This window comes from Schistocerca gregaria, chromosome 8 (genome assembly GCF_023897955.1).
Source record: "Schistocerca gregaria isolate iqSchGreg1 chromosome 8, iqSchGreg1.2, whole genome shotgun sequence".
In the NCBI taxonomy this organism is placed as follows: domain Eukaryota; kingdom Metazoa; phylum Arthropoda; class Insecta; order Orthoptera; family Acrididae; genus Schistocerca; species Schistocerca gregaria.
This window is the reverse complement of record NC_064927.1, coordinates 386,801,131-386,826,836: the sequence shown is the minus strand read 5'-3', so window position 1 is coordinate 386,826,836 and position 25,706 is coordinate 386,801,131. Positions and strand designations below refer to the sequence as shown.

The 25,706-nt window shown below is 42.6% G+C and overlaps 1 protein-coding gene across 1 annotated transcript in view; it reads right to left on the bottom strand.

The window, feature by feature from the left end:
• The window catches only part of LOC126284183 (probable G-protein coupled receptor Mth-like 3), a 221,433-nt gene extending 209,836 nt beyond the window's left edge, over positions 1-11,597 (bottom strand). The window contains exon 1 of the mRNA XM_049982926.1: positions 11,546-11,597. The gene's annotated coding sequence lies outside the window, so the exon portion shown is untranslated. The remainder of the gene's footprint in view (positions 1-11,545) is intronic.
• Positions 11,598-25,706: the final 14,109 nt, after the last annotated feature.

The window sequence follows — 25,706 nt, the reverse complement described above, 5'->3', positions numbered from 1 at the left end:
TACTGTCACATTGTAAGTAGGCTGTTTAGGTTTTCTTATTGGTAACGCCGCTTAGCGCTTGGTATGAAAAATCACTGGCTGTGCTGTGCACAGTCTGTGTTTAGTTTGCATTGTTGTCTGCCATTGTAGTGTTGAGCAGCGGCAGCTGGATGCTAACAGCGCGTAGCGTTGCGCAGTTGGAGGTGAGCCGCCAGCAGTGGTGGACGTGGGGAGAGAGATGGCGGAGTTTTGAAATTTGTAAGAATTGGTGTCATGAACTGATATATATATTATGACTATAAAGGTAAATACATTGTTTGTTCTCTACTAAAATCTTTCATCTGCTAACTGTGCCTATCAGTGGTTAGTGATTTCCGTAGTTTGAATCTTTTAGTTAGCTGGCAGTAGTGGCGCTCGCTGTATTGCAGTAGTTCGAGTAACGAAAATTTTTGTGAGGTAAGTGATTTGTGAAACATATAGGTTAATGTTAGTCAGGGCCATTCTCTTGTAGGGATTATTGAAAGTCAGATTGCTTTGCGCTAAAAACTATTGTGTGTCAGTTTAAGCACAGTCTTGTATAATTTTTGTAAGGGGACGTTTCATATGTCGACCCATAGCCGAGGATACCTCACTGGAATCTTCTGATTTTTTTCTTGTAGTTTGTGTAATTAATGTAGATTTTTTTTATTGCTAGCGCGTAATCATAGAGAGAATTTCCTTTGTAGTTGTAGTCTTTCATTGTTGTACAGTAAAACAGTTGTGGCATGCATGTAGATTCGCACCAAGTATTTCGCAGCTGCGCTTGCAATTAACTAGATATTATTTTCAGTGCTATGTTAATGTGTTCTCTTATTTTTGTTCTTCAAATTGTGTTTTTCTGTGTTGTCGTGTGAAAAATTGTGACAATAATGGCGTGTGAAAAACGTAATACTAGGCTCCAAAGTAAACTGGGAAATGACAGTGAAGACGAAAGCAGTGTGTTAGCGCCATCATGTAATGAATTAACTAATGTTCAAAGTAGTAATTTGGTAATTGTGTATAGGGAAATGGAGCGGGTTGCAAATAATGGTGTAGGCAGTGAAACAATTAGTGAACAGGGAAGCGTTATCGATCGATCGGTCGGCAACAGCTCGCCTCAGGATTCCGAAATGACAGGACACAATCTTGCAAATACTGTAGATTCAGATTTTGCGTCCTCACAGTTTTCTCAAATAAATCAAGACACATTTTCTGCTTTTCAAAATGCGAATATTGCCGGTTCAAATGCACTGCCGAAAAGCACTGAGGAATATGTTTCAGACACCAGTGCACTGTTATTACAGTTAATGCAACAAATGGGACAAAGGCTACAAAAGTTAGACACAACGCTTGAACAAAATCAGAAACAAATGGGACAAAATCTTCAAAAGTTAGACACAATGGAACAAAATCAGAGACATACACAACAAAAGCTTCAAAAGTTAGACACAATGGAACAAACTCAGAGACAAACACAACAAAAGCTTCAAAAGTTAGACACAATGGAACAAAATCAGAGACAAACACAGCAACAGTTGGACACAATGGAACATAATCTTCGGAAGTTAGACACCACACTTGAACAAACACGTGAAGATTTAACTACTGAGTTACATAACATTGAATCGAAATGTCAAAAAATCTGTAATGACGTAAAAACACAAATTTGTGAGCATTTTTAACCTATTTTTTCGCGGAATGAAAACTCATTACAGAATCACGAAGCAGCCATAAAAGAATTGCAAACTGTTGTTCGTGAAAATCACGACACCTTGCAAGCTAAAATGGACTCAGTTGCATCCACCGATTCGGTTACGCAACTTGCAAGAACTCAGGAAAACTTAAAGGACACAGTAGATTCGATTTCAACACAAATGGACACTCTGAAACTTGGTTCAGAAAAACACACTGAGGAAATGTGTTCACTATCGGAGAAAGTAGTTGAACTTTCGGATCAGCTAAATAATTTATCTACGAAGGTAGATGACAATCTGAATGACACAAAACCGGTAGTCTTTAGTGACACAGAAGAGTTCGAACAAATTAGGAAATTCAAACAAAATCAGAATCAAATTAATACGCAACACCAAAGAGAAATCCGAGAAGTACAAGATCAGCTGACACAGGTAATACAAGAATTACGTATTTCAGAGGACACTCGCACTCCAATACGGGAAGAGGGACATAAAAATACGAAACTGCCACAAAATAACAACACAGGGCACTTGGGAGATTATGAAAGAAATTGGCAAAGTACACCGAATTTTGAGATGGAACCGCCGAAATGACGTAACAATGACCGATACGTTTCATAACGTAAAAGGGGAATAATTACAGATCAAACAGCTACCCATCATCCTCAGATAAGACATCGAAGACTGACGAAGACGACTCGCTCTAATCTTATTGTACCACTCTTGACGGCCTGTTGATTGGACAGGCTAAGTGCCTGGCACTGTTCGTGCGTTTCTCAACTTTCTGTGTTTTCGTCATTGTTTTATCGTTTGTGTTCGTCGTGTCTGTTTTTGAGCATTTTTCATGGAAAGCTTTTGGTGTGCTTCGCTACAGTAGTGGATTATTGCCAGGTCGGGCCACCGCTTGGTGCCCCGTCTATGTGTCTGGTTACTCTGATTTGAATCGAACCTGTTTTCTGACACTGATATTTCGTAGAAATGTCGATCAGTTGTAACACCTATTTTTGATTTATTTTGAATATGTATCGATATTTCTGTGTCAATTTGTAGTATTGTTTATGTATATTGTTGTATCTGTCATGAAAATTCTTTGACTATGTATACCTGTTTCAGTTATGTGAATTTTTGAACGAAGTTGTTTAAATTACGCTTGTGAATTTAAACAACTACTGAAATGATTGTTATGGAATATCCTATAGATGACTTGGTCCATAATTAGGGAACATAGTATTAAATGTAAATGATGTGGGGAAGCCCCACAGCTATGGAAGTAGCCTGCCGGAGTGGAAAAGGTGTGGTTGGCGCGCAAGTGTCAACTCGTCCTTTGTGTAAGGAGTCTGGGCTGAGAGGTGCTATGACTTACAACTCGCTAGCAGCAGAGGATCATAGTGGCACATATTCCTGGAGTTTTGAGGCCAGAAGAGCTTAAGGGCGATATTTAAGGGCTTCGGATGCTGAATTCTGTGATACCATTATCATGACTGTTTGGCCCTACAAATACATTATTTCGATGCCTAGAAGATCAGTAATAGGGTGAGGCCAACATTTCTGCCATGACTGCACCGCCACCAGGTTAACAGCCACTGAAAATTGCGTCACCGGTGCCACCAGCCTTCCACTAAATTGTTTTGTATTTGGCACTCTGTAAGTGAACAAGGTATTTGTGAAATTTGCTTTATTTTAATAATAATCGTGGTGTTGCTAAAAACTCACTCTTACACCCATGTCTGTCCCAAATCACAAGCATGGACAGGATTCCTGTCCTAGTGAATTTAATGTTCAAATGTGTGTGAAATCTTATGGGACTTAACTGCTAAGGTCATGAGTCCCTAAGCTTACATACTACTTAACCTAAATTATCCTAAGGAGAATCACACACACCCATGCGCGAGGGAGGACTCGAACCTCCGCCGGGACCAGCCGCACAGTCCATAACTGCAGCGCCCAGACCGCTCGGCTAATCCCGCATGGCAATGAATTTAATTCCGAGTGTCCTAATTCATTATGAGAAATTGGCTGAACTTGAATTTAGAGTTGTGTTGTCATATCCACAGCCAATTATAATTTTGAGTAGGTCCAAAGACTGATTATGAAAGCACATTTGATATTTAAAGAGTTATAGTTTTTTGTGCTTTACAAAACCAATAATTAATTATAAGAACACTTACTTTTTCTCATAAATACTGGAGTAGTTTTATTAATGAGCGTCGTTCTTCAAACCACGAAAGTTTAAGGGTCCTCATGGACCAGCCTAGTTATTTAACGAAGCAATTCAAAGCCTCCTTCACAGCCAGTGTAGTTAGATTTGCATTCTGTTTAGTTGATTCAAACCGAGTTTAAGAAAGGACTGTTTACTGTGTAATCTATTCTAATGCTAGTTGGCTAATGCACAGGCATAGACACCCTCTACTATTAGGCAAAGAAGTTGTAGATTATGATCATTAGTAGGGCCCCTGATTTAAATTCAGAATAATTTCAAGTTTTTCCCTGTTCAGTATTGTTACTAGTTTTGGTAGTTGGTTTTATACACAGTTGCACCTAGTTCATTCGATGTACGTGTTGTTGAGAGGCATATGTTGCTGTTTACTATCTTATTGGCCATTTGCTTATCTGACTTACTAGTTAGTAGCACAATTGTCTGCTAGGTTAGGTTACTGTGTTGTAATGTGAACAGATATAAGGAAAGAGTTTAGTGTCTGTGTCAAGGAAGGTTAGGTTAGGTTAGCCTTAGCACTGCCTTCTGCTTTTATCATTTTGATTGACACAAGAGTGCCTAATTAGGTTGGCGACCTGTTTTAATATGTAATGTTACAATTTGGTTTTGCGCTGCAAGAACGCCTGTTCCTGACAAACCGTTTACTACGAGGTGCATTCAAGTTCTAAGGCCACCGATTTTTTTCCTCCGGACTGGAAAGAGATAGAAACATGCGCATTGTTTTAAAATGAGGCCGCGTTCATTGTCAATACGTCCCAGAGATGGCAGCACCGTACGGCAGATGGAATTTTACCGCCAGCGGTGAGAATGAGAACTGTATTAAATACTTAAAATGGCGACGTTTTCCTTACTTGAACAGCGTGCAATCATTCGTTTTCTGAATTTGCGTGGTGTGAAACCAACTGAAATTCATCGACAGTTGAAGGAGACATGTGGTGATGGAGTTATGGATGTGTCGAAAGTGCGTTCGTGGGTGCGACAACAAACCAAACCAACCTCGGGCTTTCACAAGCCGGTGTGATGACATGATACAGAAAGTGGAGAGAATTGTTTTGGGGGATCGCCGAATGACTGTTGAACAGATCGCCTCCAGAGTTGGCATTTCTGTGGGTTCTGTGCACACAATCCTGCATGACGACCTGAAAATGCGAAAAGTGTCATCCAGGTGGGTGCCACGAATCCTGACGGACGACCACATGGCTGCCCGTGTAGCATGTTGCCAAGCAACGTTGACGCGCAACGACAGCATGAATGGGACTTTCTTTTCGTTGGTTGTGACAATGGATGAGATGTGGATGCCATTTTTCAATCCAGGAACAAAGCGCCAGTCAGCTCAATGGAAGCACACAGATTCACCGCCACCAAAAAAATTTCGGGTAATCGCCAGTGCTGAAAAAATGATGGTGTCCATGTTCTGGGACAGCGAGGGCGTAATCCCTACCCATTGCGTTCCAAAGGGCACTACGCTAACAGGTGCATCCTACGAAAATATTTTGAAGAACAAATTTCTTCCTGTACTGCAACAAAAACATCCGGGAAGGGCTGTGCGTGTGCTGTTTCACCAAGACAACGCACCCGCACATCGAGCTAACGTTACGCAACAGTTTCTTCGTGATAACAACTTTGAAGTGATTCCTCATGCTCCCTACTCACCAGACCTGGCTCCTAGTGACTTTTGGCTTTTTCCAACAATGAAAGACACTCTCCGTGGCCGCACATTCACCAGCCGTGCTGCTATTGCCTCCAATGGTCAAAACAAACTCCTAAAGAAGCCTTCGCCGCTGCCACGGAATCATGGCGTCAGCGTTGTGAAAAATGTGTACGTCTGCAGGGCGATTACGTCGAGAAGTAACGCCAGTTTCATCGATTTCGGGTGAGTAGTTAATTAGAAAAAAAAATCGGAGGCCTTAGAACTTGAATGCACCTCGTATTGTTGATACTCTGCTGAAGTGTTCCAGAAACGACTCCCAGTTTGATTGCTCTGTTTCCATTAGGTTATCTCACGGTCATATCTCAAAAATTACTCGCAGAGGAGCATCAATTGTCGTTCAAGGTGGTCGGTGATAGCGTTACACACTGTGTGAACACATCTGTGTGACTACTGTTGTACTTCTAACATTTGCGAGGAAGAATGCCTTAGGCACTAAAAGTACAGAGCATACCAGTTGCAAGCAGCAACACCATTCAACGTAGAAACACGTAGTCTCGTGATTCCGTGACAAGATGTAATAAAGTTGAGTACCAATTCTGTCGAAAGCTGTTAACATGGAGTTTTACATTTAATGCCAGAAAGTACAAAAAACGAATGTAAACTAAAATATGGTAGAATACGAACATTATACTTACAACGCATTCATATCGAGCAGTTCACACACAGATTCGTAGTCAGGAACAAATATCCACAGAACTCTATGCGACGAAACGAACTTCTATTTTATGGGAAGCGAAAATATGTATGGAATTATTTACTTCAACAAATATTATGGACGCATTCAAAAAATAAAGTAGAGTACAAGCAACATATTCACACCGCAATTCAGAGACTGCATTCCACACAATATGTCGTAATCAGGAACCCAACATGATGAAAACAGCTACCGTGTCATGTGATATCAGGTGATATTTAGGTTTTGGCATGCGCTAAGGTGCATTTGCTGTATTTACGCTTAATAATGGCCACCTGATCGAAATGACAATATTGAGTTTCACAAACAAATAATGTTAAAGTCAAAATACGAACACGACATCATTTCCAAAATTTTGCTTGACTGTGAACTCCAGCTACGAGAAGTTAATCTTAGTTTTGTTTTGAGATTTCACGAATATATTACCTTGGAAGGCCACAAATCCTATCGGTTTCGAGGCGTGTACTTTGTGGGTGGACCTCGTAGTCTAGTAGTAAATGAAAAATATTATCATCTAATTCGCGTATTTCGAATTAAAAGTAGGGTTTTTTGTCCCATATTTTCTCGTATTCAAAATTCGATGCCACTCCACGAGGAGCGCAGCCGTCGCTCTCTTTCCATATCGTAACATAGGCCTTGCACTTCTCACATTTTGGCGTTTTGTGCTCGCCGCAGTTATCGGCGCACTCTGTCGTCTTCGATTTTAGTAAGTTGTAGAAATGGTAGCGTTCTAAGTGTTATCCATGTCATGGTTCATCATTTTTTCGGCAATGCGTATTTCCAGGTATTTTTTAATGCTGGAGTCCTAAAAAGAAGTTGCTGTGGTCCATATTACTGATTTACCATATTCCATTTCATTGGACTATTCTGGACTCTTCAGGAAGTGAAGATTTGAGGAGCAGCAACGTATTATTAGCAGGAGTCATCAGTAATCGCAGTCAGTTCATATTACGCATTTCCGAAACGATGCTGCCATAATGAAACACCATCGGTCGATGCTTCCGCTGTCACCCAGACATTCCACTGGTATAAAATCTGTTGTCTTCAACTGTATGGACTAAAGTTCCGTAGTGTGTGGCTCGGTATAGTAGACTGCATCTGACAATGCGAGGTGGCCAGAGTAAAACTGGTCCAGAACAGATGATCAAAATGAATCACTTCCGAAAAATGATTGCAAGTCCAACGGACAGAACAAATTCTCGTTACAGAAGATATTGGTACATTTTATTACTTTACGAATAATGCAGATTATATAACTTTATGAGTTTATTACATATTTCAAATAACATGTTTTGGATACGGCTATCATGGAATCATCCAAATTTGGAACTTCAGAAGCAAACTTTTGTGTCGGTGTATAGCAGATCCTATACCGAAGCTGCCGTGATTCCCTCCTAAAGCATATAATATACTGTGCACTGACACTGAGCGTTGTCTCCACAACTGTAAGTTAGCATCCGATGCTGGTGGTAGCCGAAAAACGTAGTAGAAAACATCAAGCGATTATCCATGAAATTCGTAACGATCTCAGAATCATATCAGAATTTATTTCCATTATTAATAGCACATTTGATTACATCTTACCTACTTTTAGAAGTAGTACTTCGTTAATATTAATTATCAGGACGTTCATTACATCTATTTTTATCAGGTTACCTTCCATACGGAAAGTGGGTGCACTCAGAGACTGTTATCTTTTCTACAGTTGTCTTGAAGAAATAGATTTTTTTCATGTCGTTCTAACAGGCTTATTCTGAGATAATTTCATGTCGTTTTCCATATCTGTATGAGTGACACATAAAAGAGAAATGCAGTATTCATAGGAAAAGTAGAAAAAAGAGGCGAAAATAGTCAAAAGATATGGATACAGTGAAAGTGTATTAGCGCCAATGAATTCATGTTATTGTTGTAGTCTTCAGTTCGAAAGCCGGTCTGACGCTTTTGTCCACTCTAGTCTACCCTGTTAAAGCCTCTTCATCTCTCAATAGCTGAAGCTACGTACGTTCACTTCTCTTTCCATGGCCACCCTTTAAATTTATTACCCACACTTCCCTCTAATACAAAGCTGACCAGTCCCTGGTGTCTCAGGATGTGTCCAGCCAATCAATGCGTTCTTTGAGTCAGGCTATGCTATAAAGAGCTTTTCTTCTTAATTCAGTGCAGTATCCCAGCAAAGATTGCCCGATCTTCCCTTCCAAATGTCAGCATTCTGCCTCCAACACTACATTTCAAGGTGTTTTATTTTTGGCTGTATTGCTTATCGTTCGAGTCTCACTTCCGTACAAGGCTACTTCCAGGAAAGACTTCCTAAGATTTAGCTTTTATAAACCGTAGAAACTGAGATGATAGTAATCAGTAGAGACAGACAAAAAATCTAGTAACAGCACAAAGACGTTAATGACGCCACAAGACCACGAAGTGTAAAATACGTGGTGTCCCCGAGTCAAAGTTGCGTTATAGTAGTTGGTGGTCGAGAAACAGGTCACACATTCGGAAGAAACTGGGCACAAATAGCACTCATGTCATAGTGATTTACATTTGTATCTCTAAATCAATGTTACCGAATATCAAGATGGGACTTTGTACAAGTCTGCGACCGATTTCTTCCGCTATCCTAATGAGCTACACTAATGCACCGTCTCTCATAACATCGATATCGTAGTCACGTTTAATTCCAACCCTCATCTTCCAATCGCCTACCTAGTCACGGCCCGAATCTCGTGGTCGTGCGGTAGCGTTCTCGCTTCCGACGCCCGGGTTCCCGGGTTCGATTCCCGGCGGGGTCAGGGATTTTCTCTGCCTCGTGATGGCTGGGTGTTGTGTGATGTCCTTAGGTTAGTTAGGTTTAAGTAGTTCTAAGTTCTAGGGGACTGGTGACCATAGATGTTAAGTCCCATAGTGCTCAGAGACATTTGAACCATTTGAACCTAGCCACGCTCGTTGGTGCACGCGTTAGTATTCAATACAGTGGCACTCTTTCGAACCCAAGTGGTGAGGGAAAGCTGTCATGGGAAGGAGAAGTAGCGCTATAAAGTTGAAACGTGTATACACAAGCTAATTAATTCAAGTTTTGAAGAAAATATTATATTGAACCAAAGACGATCAAATGTAGTATCTATTGTGTAGTGGCGTCACTGCTCAGCAGCGGTCGCTGATTCAAGGTGTTATGAGTAATGTGTTGAGGTAACTTTAGATCAAGTGATATATTCAGAACTGTCAAGTGTAAACGTGTTGTGTCCGATGTGTGCGGGATATATACTTACTCACTACGGGCAGTAATAGTCCTTTTTATTTGCAAGAAACTATGATATTTGCTAACTGTAAAAGAAATCTCAACAGAAGTTGGAAAATAGTAAGGGAAAGAAAGTCGTTTTGTTACTAATGCTAAGCGCGTATTCATAAGTGATGACTGAGACAATGTATAGCACCCACATCATATGATTTTGTAAAGCTAATTTTTAATGTGTAACCAGTTTATCGAGTGTGTTAATTGTGAACATTATTAATTTTCAAAGAGTCAAAATACAAGTTTTAAAGTTAGTGTCAAATTGTTACTTACCCCAAGTCAATACCAGTTCCCAGGTCCATGTCATTTTTGATTAACAATTTTTCTCAATAAGTTATTGTCCCAGTCATATTCGATTTAATTAAAATGTATGCTAAGCATTAGCCCTGCAGAATAGTTGTTTACTAACTGTAAAATTTAAAGTACTAATAAAGAGGAGCGCGAAGAGCATTACCATTGCGCAGATAAAGGTACGAAACTTTATTGTTTCACGGATAGCTTAGGGACCATTATTTTGAAATTGATCAAGTTTTGCTTTATTACCAGGGCCAATTTCAAACCAATAATGTTGCATCAGATTGAGTTTTGTGTTATGTAAATTTATGCAGTTTTGGTTTGGTTAAAAGTTATTGACAATTTATATTCTCACAGCTAAATTAAATTTACATTCTCGCAGTCAGAAAAGACAGTACAGGGTCAAGCGCATAGGCGACGAGTTAAAATAAATAAATAAATAAAACGTTCACATGCCATTCCCATTCTAAAAGGTGTGTTTCAGTCTACTGCCAGTCACGTAATTTCAATCATATTTCGAAGGTACAGGTTTCAAAGTTCTTGATCACCAAACTGTTATCAAACTTCTGGATTAACAGCCATTTCTCTCCACCGTGTCTCATGGCGTTCATGTGGAGGCATGTCACACCGTTGATAGTTCGAATGGTTCAAATGGCCCTGAGCACTATGGGACTTAACATCTGAGGTCATCAGTCGCCTACAACTTAGAACTACTTAAACCTAACTAACCTAAGGACATCACACACATCCATGCCCAAGGCACGATTCGAATCTGCGACCGTAGCGGTCGCGTGGTTCCAGACTGAAGCGCCTAGAATCGCTCGGCCACAACGGCCGGCCGGCCGCGGTGGTCTCGCGGTTCTAGGCGCGCAGTCCGGAACCGTGCGACTGCTACGGTCGCAGGTTCGAATCCTGCCTCGGGCATGGATGTATGTGATGTCCTTAGGTTAGTTAGGTTTAAGTAGTTCTAAGTTCTAGGGGACTGATAACCACAGCAGTTGAGTCCCATAGTGCTCAGAGCCACAACGGCCGGCCACTGTTGATAGTAATCAATGCGACAGAAGAAGAGGTTTAGATCGGCCGGCGCTCTAGTATTGTTTGAGAGATGTGCAGGATAATGCCTTCTGTCCTTATCTCCAGCAACATAAACAATAACTGCAATGCGCAGTCATCCATTTCAGCCATATGCACGTTAAAAATACGCACTTGACAATTTATTACAACGATTCGGTAAAATGAATAGACTGACGGGGGACGAAAATCGATGAAGATACAATAGCATGAAATGCTACCGTTGAAAATATGTCAGAAATTTTTAATCCGCACTGTAATTAATATATCGTGATTCTTGAAAATTTGCATCAACCAAAACTCGTCCCCGAATTTCATTGTTTTCGCGAGTAGCAGTTTATTTTTTGTGTTTGAGTAGGGCAGGGCAGGGAGTTGGAGAATCTCCCTCCCAATCGTAATGTTATATGAACACGTTTCTAAGTCTCATTCCGACATCCACCGTCATCAATGTTTCCAGCGGTTGCATGTGATTTGATACCCTCCACCATAATATTGTTCTCTTAGTTACTCAGAACGAGTATCTAACAGCTGATAAGAAAGAAAAACGATGACGTGAATCCTGTACTTGAAGGGATCGACTTACCAGATAGAGAGCGGCACGCAGCGGCGACAGCAGCGGTAAGTATCGAGTGAGAACTGCGGCTCACGTCCGGAGAAGACAGTCGCCGCTTCCTGGAGTGAAGCAACGTGGCTTGCTCACGGTCTCTTCCTGCGCACGAGTGTAGCAGGATGGCTACTTTTTCCGGTAGGTGCTTCGCGGAAACTGTCCAAGGCGAGCTTAGGATTTACACAGTAAGTTCTTCCAACACTTAGCCTATAGTCTTGGCCTCGCACTGAGGTGACAAAAGTCTTCGGATAGCGATATGCATATATATAAATGGTGGTAGTATCGAGTACACAAGGTATAAAAGGGCAGTGTATTGGCGGGGTTGTCATTTGTACTCAGGTGATACATGTGAAAAGGTTTCCGACGTGGCCCTATAGTCTTGGCTTCGCACTGAGGTGACAAAAGTCTTCGGATAGCGATATGCATATATATAAATGGTGGTAGTATCGAGTACACAAGGTATAAAAGGGCAGTGTATTGGCGGGGCTGTCATCCGTACTCAGGTGATTCATGTGAAAAGGTTTCCGACGTGATTATGGTAGCACGACGGGAATTAACAGACTCTGAACGCGGTATGGTAGTTAAGAGCTAAACGCATGGCCTTTCCATCTCGGAAATCGTTAGAGATTTCAGTACTTCGAGATCCACAGTGTCAAGAATGTGCCTAGAATACCAAATTTCAGGCATGACCTCTCACCGTGGCCAAAGTAGTGGCCGAAAGCCTTCACTTAATGATCGAGAGTAGTTCTGTCAGCGTAGAGTTGTCAGTGCTGAAGACGAGCAACCCTGGTTAAATAACCGCAGAAATCAGTGTGGGACGTATGATGAACATTTAAGAAAAACAAAGCTAGTTAAATAACCTCAGAAATCAATGTGAGGCGTACGACGAACGTTATCCGTTAGGACAGTGAGGCGAAATTTTGCGTTAAGGGGTTATAGTAGCAGACGACCGACGCAAGCGCACGGCATCGTGATGATATAGGTTGGACCCTACACAGAGGAATCCCGATTTCAGTTGGTAAGAAGTGCAGGTAGGGATTCGAGTGTGAAGCAGAGGCCATGAAGCCATGGACCCAAGTTGTCAACAAGGCACTGTGCAAGTTGTTAGTGCTTCCATAATGGTGTCAGCTGTGTTTACATGGAATATACTGGGTCCCCTGGACCAACTGAATCGATGACTGACTGGAAATCGCTATGTTCAGCTACTTGGAGACTATTTGGAACCATTCATGGAAGTCATGTTCCCAATGACAGTGAGCCATGTCAGAAACTTCTCGAGAATTCGAGCGAATGATTTGGTCACACATGTCGCCCGACACGAATCCCAATGAATATTTGTGAGTCATAATCGATCCATCAGTTTGTGCACAAAATCCTGCATCGGCAACATTTTCGCAATTATGGAAGCTAAAGAGGCAGCTTAATATCTCTACAGCGGACTTTCAACGACTTTTTGAGTCCGTGCCACGCCGAGTTACGTCGGGAACAATGAGATCCGACACGATATTACACTGAAGAGCCAAAGAAACTGATACACCTGCCTAATATCGTGTAGGGCCCCCGCGAACACGTAGAAATGCAGCAACACGACGTTTCATGAACTCGACTAATGTCTCAAGTAGAGCTGGAGGTTACTTATACTAAGAATCCTGCAGGGCTGTCCATAAATACGTAAGAGTACGAAGGGCTGGAGATCTCTTCTGAACAATACGTTCCAAGTCATCGCACATGTGCTCAATAATTTTCATATCTGGAGATTTTGGTGGCCAGCGGAAGTGTTTAAACTCGAGTGTTTGTAACCCCCCCCCCCTCTCCCCTCACCTATCGACCTTAGTGACAGTGAAAAGTTAAACCGTGTGTACCTAATGGAAATTTGGAAAAAGCAATCGTCACCGAAGTTAATTTGTCGATAAAGAGGGAGGAAAGGGTTACATCTAAATGAAAGGAAGGGTAAAGTTAATAAAGAAAGTAAATGTGCGGCCGTTACGTTAACAATTAACTAGCGGTAATTAGATATTTGAGATTTGGGGGAAATTACGGTCGCCAGCCCTATGGACAATTACTATAGTAACTGAAAAAGAAAGGTTATTACACATTTAATTAGCAATAGAAGCGTGGGAACTGAAGGTTGACACGTGTAGTGTGAAAACTGAATGTTTGTCAGAAGTAATAAATTTCGCTACACTCTGACTTAATTTAGCAAAAGAATTAATAAAACCGGAAAATTAAAAGTTAATTTAGTGACTGAAATTAATAGTGAGCTTTGTTTCTGAAGCATATCGAAATTCAGTAAAATACGGTTAGTCTTGGGCTACCTCAACAATCATTTCAAAAGCTACTTGAATCTACCCAATTTAGAAATAAGATATTTAACTTTTAACTTGAATCAAATGACGTACCAAGCTGAGCTGCAGTCACAGGTAAGCTAAAATATGCTAACAAAACTCGCACTCTTGATTTGTGCTTGTGCAATCTAAATATTGTAGCTAGCTATGAATACTTTAACTGAACTTTGAAATTAAAGCAGTCAAATCGAATGATATTACTTTAATGCTGGCGTTTGAATTTCAACGGCACTCGGGTTCATTTCGGAAAAGGAAGGGACCCTGTTTGGCAATGCAATTGGGACAATGAGCAACAAAGGTTCATGCTAAGCTGCTGTAATTTTGTGATGCAACAATTTTAAAAGCTGAGGTCTGCCATACATTTCTAAAACTTTACGTGCTTCCAGTCTTCCTTGTTAGTTGATTGAAGGTTTGAAGCCGTCGACTGAGGCGGTGGCGACAGTCACTCATTGTCGGCCGTCGCTGTTGCAGAAGCTGGATGTTGGCGCGCCTCCTCTCGACACGGTCACCAGGCGAAACGGGCTCTTGATGTGCGTCAGCTAATGCTTCCCGTCCGCGACACCGTGTCAGAAACTATCATATCAAGTCGAGGGCAATTACATGCTGACAAACCCCGAAAGCGCGGGAGCGTCACACAACACACCTACTCCACTGCCCTCCAGCCAGACTCTCTCTGCTCTGCCCGCGCTCCACGCGGCAGAGTTAACACTACCAAAGATCCTAAACACTTTGGTTCTCCACACGACCTATCGATGGATTCGTTCGACAGCATAGTTTTCCCTAGGGAAGACCCAGCGTAAAATACAAATAGTATTTACAAAAGAAATCAATTATACATCGACATAGATGCATAAATACACTCCTGGAAATGGAAAAAAGAACACATTGACACCGGTGTGTCAGACCCACCATACTTGCTCCGGACACTGCGAGAGGGCTGTACAAGCAATGATCACATGCACGGCACAGCGGACACACCAGGAACCGCGGTGTTGGCCGTCGAATGGCGCTAGCTGCGCAGCATTTGTGCACCGCCGCCGTCAGTGTCAGCCAGTTTGCCGTGGCATACGGAGCTCCATCGCAGTCTTTAACACTGGTAGCATGTCGCGACAGCGTGGACGTGAACCGTATGTGCAGTTGACGGACTTTGAGCGAGGGCGTATAGTGGGCATGCGGGAGGCCGGGTGGACGTACCGCTGAATTGCTCAACACGTGGGGCGAGAGGTCTCCACAGTACATCGATGTTGTCGCCAGTGGTCGGCGGAAGGTCCACGTGCCCGTCGACCTGGGACCGGGCCGCAGCGACGCACGGATGCACGCCAAGACCGTAGGATCCTACGCAGTGCCGTAGGGAACCGCACCGCCACTTCCCAGCAAATTAGGGACACTGTTGCTCCTGGGGTATCGGCGAGGAGCATGCGCAACCGTCTCCATGAAGCTGGGCTACGGTCCCGCACACCGTTAGGCCGTCTTCCGCTCACGCCCCAACATCGTGCAGCCCGCCTCCAGTGGTGTCGCGACAGGCGTGAATGGAGGGACGAATGGAGACGTCTCGTCTTCAGCGATGAGAGTCGCTTCTGCCTTGGTGCCAATGATGGTCGTATGCGTGTTTGGCGCCGTGCAGGTGAGCGCCACAATCAGGACTGCATACGACCAAAGCACACAGGGCCAACACCCAGCATCATGGTGTGGGGAGCGATCTCCTACACTGGCCGTACACCTCTGGTGATCGTCGAGGGGACACTGAATAGTGCACGGTACATCCAAACCGTCATCGAACCCATCGTTCTACCATTCCTAGACCGGCAAGGGAACTTGCTGTTCCAACAGGACAATGCACGTCCGCATGTATCCCGTGCCACCCAACGTGCTCTAGAAGGTGTAAGTCAACTACCCTGGCCAGCAAGATTTCCGGATCTGTCCGCCATTGAGCATGTTTGGGACTGGATGAAGCGTCGTCTCACGCGGTCTGCACGTCCAGCACGAACGCTGGTCCAACTGAGGCGCCAGGTGGAAATGGCATGGCAAGCCGTTCCACAGGACTACATCTAGCATCTCTACGATCGTCTCCATGGGAGAATAGCAGCCTGCATTGCTGCGAAAGGTGGATATACACTGTACTAGTGCCGACATTGTGCATGCTCTGTTGCCTGTGTCTATGTGCCTGTGGTTCTGTCAGTGTGATCATGTGATGTATCTGACCCCAGGAATGTGTCAATAAAGTTTCCCCTTCCTGGGACAATGAATTCACGGTGTTCTTATTTCAATTTCCAGGAGTGTATATATACAAATAGTAAAACAATTACAATACATAAAGACACAGAAATGTCATATATTCAGGTAACAAAATAAGGAAAAAAATTATAGTGCTGGAATTATCTAAGTCCGTCGGAATTCACAATGGACATGAGTGGCTGCAGATGATCAGACAGGATGGTTAGATACGTTTTACCTGTCAGAGTCGTATCTAGACGTATGAGGGATCCCATATTACTCTTAACCAGCTTGGACAGTCCCCTGCTGACATGCAGGGTCCATGGACTCATGAAGTTGTCTCCAAACCCGTACACGTCCATCAGCTCGATACAATTTCAAACGAGGCTCGTCCGACCAGGGAACATATTTCCAGTCACCAACAGTCCAATGTCGGTGTACGGGCTCAGGCGAGGCGTACAGCTTTGTGTCCTGCAGTCGTCAAGGGCACACGAGTTGGCCTTCGGCTACGGAAGCCCATGTTGATAACGTTTCGTTGAATGGTTCGTATGCTGACACTTGTCGGATGGCCCAATATTGAAGTCTGTAGCAATCTGTAGAAGGGTTGCGCTTCTGTCACGTTGAACGATTCTCTTCAGTCGTCGTTGGTCCCGTTCTTGCGGAATGTTTTCCAGCCGCAGCGATGTCGGAGATTCGATGTTTTAGCGCATTCCTGGTATTCACGCTACACTCGTGAATTGGTCATATAGTAAAATCTCCACTTCATCGCTGCCTCCGACATGCTGCGTGCCGTCGCTTGTGCGCCGACTATAACACAATATTGGAACTCACTTAAATCTTGACAACCTGCCATTGTAGCAACAGTAACCGATCTAACAACTGCGTCAGACATTTTTTGTCTTATATAGGCGTTGCCGATCGCAGCGCCGTATTCAGCCTGTTTACATATCTCTGTATTTGAATACGCATGCCTGTACCAGTTCTTTGGTGCTTCAATGTAGAAGGCATCCCATGACTTTTGTCACCTCAGTGTGAAGCGTCAGCTGCCTCCTCGTCACTGTCACATATCCATATGATATCTTCTCTTTTTTCTTAACTGATGTACCATAGCCTGCCGGACTGACCGAGGGGTTCCAGGCACTTCAGTCTGGAAATGCGCGACCGCTGCGATCGCAGGTCCGAATCCTGCCTCTGGCAGTTAGGTTTAAGTATTTCTAAGTTCAAGGGACTGTTGACCTTAGCTGTTAAGTCCCTTAGTGCTCAGAGCCATTTGAATCATTTTTGATGTACCATACTTCAACACATGTTTAAACAGAGAGGGCCTACTTGTTAGGTGTAGCGTGCAGCGCAGCACCCTGCGAGGCAGGAAAGTGTTCTAGACCAGCATTGCTTTCACGTTTCGGATAAACGAAGAGGCTGGTACACCGTATAACAGGCCGTATTGAGGGGAATAATTTACTGCAACCTATGATGCCCGATCTAAAATATAATTTCATAAAAAATATCCGTCTATAAACAACTATTGGATATGTTTACAAATGTTTCATAATACACTAACGAAAACAGGAATCGTAACACCAATAAATAGTCAACGTAGGGTACTGAAATTTCGGCAATACATTTGTCTAGGTAACATATTTAAGTGGCTACGATCACAGGTGAATGTAAGAGCGAGATAAGTCATTGCAGATGTGAAATACTGGCACATTAATAGCCCGTGTAATAGCCAGAATGTTGAACGCAAACATGCAAACGTAAGTCAGTTTGTGGGATGGAGTTCCATGCCTGTTGCGCTTGGTCGGTCAATACAGGGATGGTTAATGCTACTTAGGATAACGTTGGAGTCGTCGTCCTAGGATGCCCCGTACGTGCTCGACTAGAGATAGATCTGATGATCGAGCAGGCCAAGGTAACATGTCGGCACTCTGTAGAGAATGTTGGATTATAAAAGCGGCATGTGGACGAGCGTTTTCCTGTTCGCCTGTTCTTCAAACCCCCCCGCCCTGGAATGCTGTTCATGAATGGCGGAAAATTTTACATTTCGCAGCGTGCACTTGTAGCTGTAGCGGTTATAAAGTTAAGTTCTGGAAAAGTTATTTGTGCACTGTTACACAGTTATTAAATTTAATAGTTTTCAGCGGTGTTACGTGCTGTTTGTGGCGAAATAACGATTTGATAAACTTTTGGAAACGTTCGCTCACTGTTTTTTTTTAGAGTATTCTGCGCGTTGAAGCCGTTTAGTAAACTTCGTGCTTTAGTTTTCAGCTGACGTTTCTTGTTGTTTCTAGTGAAATATTTCAATAAAATTTTCATTCAGTGTTTTAACTTCGTTGAGTATAACAGTGACCGCTTGAATTTTTGCTTTTAGCTAATTATTTCGTGAAGTTTTGCTAATATTGGTATTAGCTGTGATGTAGTAATATTAATATAAGTAGTTGCTTTCTTAGTAGACAGAGAATTTCGAGACCGCTATTGTTAGTTCTATAAATACTTCTACGGCTGTAGCACTGAGCAAGGTGGCGCAGTGGCTAGCACACTGAACTTGCATTTGGGAGGACGACGGTTCAGTCCCGCATCCGGCTACTGATTTAGGTTTTCCGTGATTTCCCTAAATCGCTCCAGGCAAATGCCGGGATGGTTCCTTTGAAAGGGGACGGCCGACTTCGTTCCCTAATCCATTGAGACCGATGACCTCGCTGTTTGGTCTCCTCCGTCAATCAACCGAACCGAATCTACTCGTGTAACTGAACTTACGTAACGTAGACGTAGTTTTTTTTTCAGTAACTGTAAAATTTTACTAAAGTGAGATGTGTGGACTTTGTCGTAGGTTTGTGAGTAGTGGGTTACGGTGTGGGATCTGTTCAAAGTATTGTCATTGGAGGGAATGCAGTGGGGAAGCCAGTGGGCTTTCTAGCGAGATCCTCACGTGGGAATGCATAATCTGTAGTAGAAATAAGTTGACAGAGGAGCAGGAGCGTAAGATCTGTGCCCTTCAAGTGCAGTTACAACGCGCAAAGGAGGAACTAGATAGGTTGAGGAGGGTGAAGGGTGGTGGGGAATGGGATCTGGCAGTTTGCAAGGAGGCAGCTAGGAGGAGGAGGTATTCATACAGTTACACTTTGCGTATACGCAATTGATTTGACGAACTGTTAGAGCTGAGTGGAGAGGAACCTCTTGTAGCTATAGATGTAGGGAACATGGAGCAGCCCTCAGCAGTTAGGAGGCCTAGGTCAGTTCCAAAGTCTAACAGATAGAAGAAGGCTCTGCTGCTAGGTAGTTCTCACGGTAGAGGTGTGGGCCAGCAGTTTCAGGAAGTGTTGGGGAGTGAGTACTAGGTCACCAGCATTATGAAGCCTAGTGCAGAGTTGGTTCGGGTGACTGACAACATAGAGGAGTTATGTAGGAATTTTACAGAGGAGGATCGGGTAGCAATAGTGGGTGGAGCAGTGAGCAGTCTTGATAGGGACAGAGAATATGATGTAGATGGTGACCTGGCAAAGATAGCTACTCAAACTGGTGGCACTAATGTGCATTTTGTGCAACTGTTTTATCACCATGATCGGCTGTTAGGCGCATTAAGGTGGGGCTGGAGAGGGCGCTGATGGCGGAAAGCATGGATCACATTTCACTGGTGCCAGTTGGGTCTATCACTAGATTAGGTTTCATTAGACATGGCCTGCACGTCAATAAGTATGGGAAGGGGAGCGTGGCAGAGCTTATAGGTGACAGTGTAGTGGATGGTAGTTGGATCACTCATGGAAAAATTTCTGTAATAGTTAGTGTTAGAGCGAAGCCGTTTTTAGATTGAAGTTAGCTGATAGGTATACCTGTTTACAGGAAGTCCCTCTGACTAAGGGCTCACCTTCAAGGGACGCCATGTTTGCAAGTAGAGAAGGAATTACTGTATTTCATCAAAATATAAGAAGCATTAGAGGTAAAGTTAGTGAGCAGTTTATAGATGTTAACTCTGAAATTATTGGTATGTCGGAGCACCACTTAAATAATTTGACAATTCAGAGACTTCCTTTACCAGGGTACAGATTAGCTGGCTGTTTTTCAAGGAGTTCCTTGCGGCGTGAGGGAGTGGCTATATACATAAAAAAAATAGTATTCTATTTGAGTCCATAGACGTATAACGGCACTGCACTGAATGTTGTGAAGAGGCAGTTGAATTTAGTGAAACTAAACTTCTCATTGTTGTTGTTTATAGGTCCCCTGACTCTGACTTCAGAACATTTCTGCTCAAGCTAGAGACGGTTCTTAATTCACTTTGTAGAAAGTACCAAACATTAATTATATATGGTGAATTCAATATAAATTTTGTATATGATGCAGCAAGCAAAAGGATGTTGGAAGATGTCCTAAATTCATATGATGTGATACAGACTGTATTTTTTTCCAACTAGGGTGCAGGGGAACAATAGCATGGCCATAGACAATATTTTTATTAATACTTCATTACTAGATGGGCATTCTGTTAGTAAAAGGGTGAATACCCTTTCAGACCATGATGCACAAATTTCAACACTAAAAGGCCTTTGTATTCAAACAAATGTCACGTATAATTACAAACTATGTAGGAAAGTTAATCCAACAGCAATAGAGAGTTTTTTAAACCTTGTTAAGGAACAAAAGTGGCAGGATGTTTATAGAGCCCATAACACAGGTGGTAAATATAATGCTTTCCTTAACACATTAATCATGCTCTTTGAGAGTTGCTTTCCATTAGAACTTTCTAAATGAGATACTAGCGGTTATAGGCAGCCTGACAGGCTGACTAGTGGGATAAGGATATCATGTCGAACAAAGCGGGAATTATATCAAAATATTAGAAGTAGTAACAATCAAGCTACAGTGGCCCATTACAAACAGTATTGTAAGATGCTTAAAATGTTATTAGGAAGGCGAAGAGTATGTGGTACGGAAATAGAAAAGCTAATTCACAGAATAAAATTAAAACTATATGGTCAGTTGTGAATGAAGTGTCTGGTCAGCAGCAGAAGGTCGACGATATAAAGTCAGTTCACAGTAACAATATTTTTGTTACTGATAAATCAGATATATGTGCAGCATTTAACAATCATTTTCTTAGCATTGTTGGTGAATTAAATAAAACTACTGGCCATCAAAATTGCTACATCAAGAATAAATGCAGACGATAAAATGGTATTCATTGGACAAATATATTACACTAGAACTGACATGTGATTACATTTTCAGCCAGTTTCGGTGCATAGATCCAGAGAAATCAGTACCCAGAACAACCACCTCTGGGCGTAATAACGGCCTTGATAGCCTGGGCACTGAGTCAAACAGAGCTTGGATGGCGTTTACAGGTACAGCTGCCCGTGCAGCTTCAACAAGATACCACAGTTCATCAAAAGTAGGGACTGGTGTATTGTGATGAGCCAGTTGCTCGGCCACCATTGACCAGACGTTTTCAGATGGGGAGAGATCTGGAGAATGTGCTGGCCAGGGCAGCAGTCGAACATTTTCTGTATCCAGAGAGGCCCGTACAGGACCTGCAACATGCGGTCGTGCATAATCCTGCCGAAATGAAGTGTTTCGCAGGGATCGAATAAAGGGTAGAGCCACAGCTCGTAAGCCGGTCGGTGTGGCCGTGCAGTTCTAGACGCTTCAGTCTGGAACAGCGTGACCGCTACGGTCGCAGATTCGAATCCTGCCTCGGGCATGGATGTGTGTAATGTCCTTAAGTTAGTTAGGTTTAAGTAGTTCTAAGTTCTAGGGGACTGATGGCCACAGATGTTAAGACCCATAGTGCTCAGAGCCATTTCAACCATTTTTGAACAATGGCCCGTAACACATCTGAAATGTAACGTCCACTGTTCAAAGTGACGTCAATGCCAACAAGAGGTGACCGAGACGAGTAACCAATGGCACCCCATACCATCACGCCGGGTGATACGCCAGTATGGCGATGACGAATACACGCTTCCCATGTGCGTTCACCGCGATGTCGCCAAACGCGGATGCGACCATCATGAGCCAAACGCGGATGCGACCATCATGATGCTGTAAACAGAACCTGGATTCATCCGAAAAAATGACGTTTTGCCATTCGTGCACCCAAGTTCGTCGTTGAGTACACTATCGCAGGCGCTCCTGTCTGTGATGCAGCGTCAAGGGTAACCGCAGCCATGGTCTCAGAGCTGATAGTCCATGCTGCTGCAAACGTCGTCGAACTGTTCTTGCCGAAGGTTGTTGTCTTGCAAACGTCTCTATCTGTTGATTCAGGGATCGAGACGTGGCTGCCCGATCCTCTACAGCCATGCAGATAAGATGCCTGTCATCTCGACTGCTAGTGATACGAGGACGTTGGGATCCAGCCTGATAAACAGAGTAAGAGCCTACGGAATATCAGACCAGCTGTGTGGCTGGATTGAGGAGTTTTTAGCAAACAGAACACAGAATGTTGTTCTCAATGGAGAGACGTCTACAGACGTTAGAGTAACCTCTGACGTGCCACAGGGGAGTGTTATGGGACCATTGCCTTTCACAATATGTGTAAATGACCTAGTAGATAGTGTCGGAAGTTCCATGAGGCTTTTGATAGATGATGCTGTAGTATACAGACAAGTTGCAGCATTAGAAAATTGCAGCGAAATGCAGGAAGATCTGCAGCGGATAGGCACTTGGTGCTGGGAGTGGCAACTGACTCTTAACATAGACAAATGTAATGTATTGCGAATACATAGAAAGAAGGATTCTTTATTGTATGATTATATGAGCAGTTACTTCTGTGAAATATCTGGGAGTATTCGTACGGAACGATTTGAAGTGGAATGATCATATAAAATTAATTGTTGGTAATGCGGGTGCCAGGTTGAGATTAATTGGGAGAGTCCCTAGAAAATAGTCCATCAACAAAGGAGGTGGCTTACAAAACACTCGATCGACCTATACTTGAATATTGCTCATCAGTGTAGGATCCATACCAGGTCGGGTTGACAGAGGAAATAGAGAAGATCCAAAGAAGAGCGGCGCGTTTCGTCACAGGGTTATTTGGTAAGCGTGATATCGTTACGGAGATGTTTAGCAAACTCAAGTGGCATACTTTGCAAGAGAGGCGCTCTGCATTGCGGTGTAGCTTGCTGTCCAGGTTTCGAGAGGATGCGTTTCTGAATGGGGTATGGAATATATTGCTCCCCCTACTTATTCCTCCCGAGGAGCTCACGAATGTAAAATTAGAGAGATTCGAGTGCGCACGGAGGCTTTCCGGCAGTCGTTCTTCCCGCGAACCATACGCGACTGGAACAGAAAAGGGGGGTCATGACAGTGGCACGTAAAGTGCCATCTGCCACACACCTTTCGGTGACTTGCGGAATATAAATGTAGATGTAGATTAACCTCCTGAACACACCGATTCCATATTCTGCTAACAGTCATTGGATTTCGACCAACGCGAGCAGCAATGTCGCGATACGATACTCAAAGTCGGAAACGTGATGGTATGCATTTCTCCTCCTTACACGAGCCATCACAACAACGTTTCTCTAGGCAACGCCGGTCAACTGCTGTTTGTATATGAGAAATCGGTTGGAAACTTTCCTCATGTCAGCACGTTGTAGGTGTCGCCACCGGCGCCAACCTAGTGTGAATGCTCTGAAAAGCTAATCATTTGCATATCACAGCATCTGTTTCCTGTCGGTTAAATTTCACTTCGTGGTGTAGCAATTTTAAAGGCCAGTAGTGTAACTTTCTTGGCAGATGCCGAGATTGAAGTCTGAAATACTCCTCTGTGATACTGATAAGGGGAAGATGGAGTCAATAATTAAATCAATGGAGACTAAGGACTCTCATGGTTGTAATGGAGTGCCTAACAGATTATTAAAGTATTGTGCTGCACTTGTTAGCCCTATATTTAGCCGTATTTGTAATTTTTGCTTTAGGAATGGTCAGTTTCCTGACCGATTAAAATAGTAGTAAAGCCTCTTTATAAAAAGGGAGAGAGGAATAATGTAGGTAATTGTAGATCTATTTCTATGCCGTCAGTGTTTGCTAAAGTTATTGAAAAGGCTGTGTATGTAAGGATAACTGATCATTTATGTCACTCTATTTGCTATCAGATGTACAGTTCAGATTTAGATGTCGTTTAACAACGCTAGGCGTATTTTTTTTAATTTAACTAAGGCATTTGATTGTGTTGATCACAAAATATTGTTCCAGAAGTTGGACCACTATGGAATATGGGGAGTAGCTCACAGTTGGTTCACCTCTTACTTTAGCAACATACAGCAAAATGTCAATACTCACAATGTTGAGAATGGTTGTGATGTAGGGCCTGAGTTGTTGGGGCCAGGTGGGGGTGCCACAGGGACCAGTGTTTGGGCCACTCTCGTTCCTTATTTATTTAAATGATAAGCCATCTAGTATTATGAGTAGCTCTAAAATATTTCTGTTTGCTGATGACACTAGCTTGATAGTAAGGGATGTTGTGTGCAACATTGGCTCGATTTCAAATAGTGCAGTTTATGACCTAAATTCATGGCTTGTAGAACATAAACTAAAGCTAAAGTACAGTAAGACTCAACTGTTACAGTTTCTATCATACAATTCAACAAAACCTGACGTTTTAATTTCACATAATTGGCATGTCATTAGTGAAACTCAATAGTTCAAATTTCTAGATGTTCAGATAGATAATAAACTGTCGTGGAAAGCCCACATTCAGTATCTTGTTCAGAGACTTAATGGTGCTATTTTTACTGTTCGAATGGTATCTGAAGTGAGTGATCGCTCGACACGAAAATTAGTCTACTTTGCTTATTTTCATTCTCTTATGTCGTATGGCATTATATTTTGGGGTAACTCTTCTCATTCTAAAAGGATATTTTTGGATCAGAAATAGGCGGTTCGAGCAATAAGTGGTGTAAGTTCACAAAATCTGACTAGACGTCAATTGTCAGTCATACAAACACGCCTACCAACTTTCGTCCACGTCCCACAACTCCTTCTTGGTGTTGTATTTTTTTTCGTCACTGTGTTTAGAAATGTGTAGCAGAAGCACAGAATGCGTCAGAAATCGATTCACAATGATACTCACACTAATTAGATGTTTACATATTTGTTTATGACATTCCTACTCCTCTCAAAACATTTACTTCGTGTAAATTCGAGAAGTGATTAGAAATGTGTTGTTACCAAATATCCAATTCTGTTCTGCAACGATTCTGGCAGGGATTTGTCTTTCGCTTTATCACTTTTTATCGTTTATCCATAAAAAACTAAAAAGCGCATTCAAATCGATAGAACGTTGTTTAAATTAGATATCTTGCAAAATGAAAATCAACGGAGTGATCTAATTTGAATGCCATTTTTGGAAACTACATACATTTCATGACTTAAATAAGTATTCACGGCTTTGTTAATTCATACCAGTGTTTTGGTTTAAAATGTAAAAGCGCAGACAAAGAGTGGAATTGCAAGTTTAATTATCTGATGACTGCACACTGTCAGTTAACGTCAGAATCTCTGGACAGCTTATAAATAGCAGTACCAGCAGTTCTCGGGGGCTTAGCTGGCTTCAGTTCAGTAGTGTCACAGCCTAATAATGTACA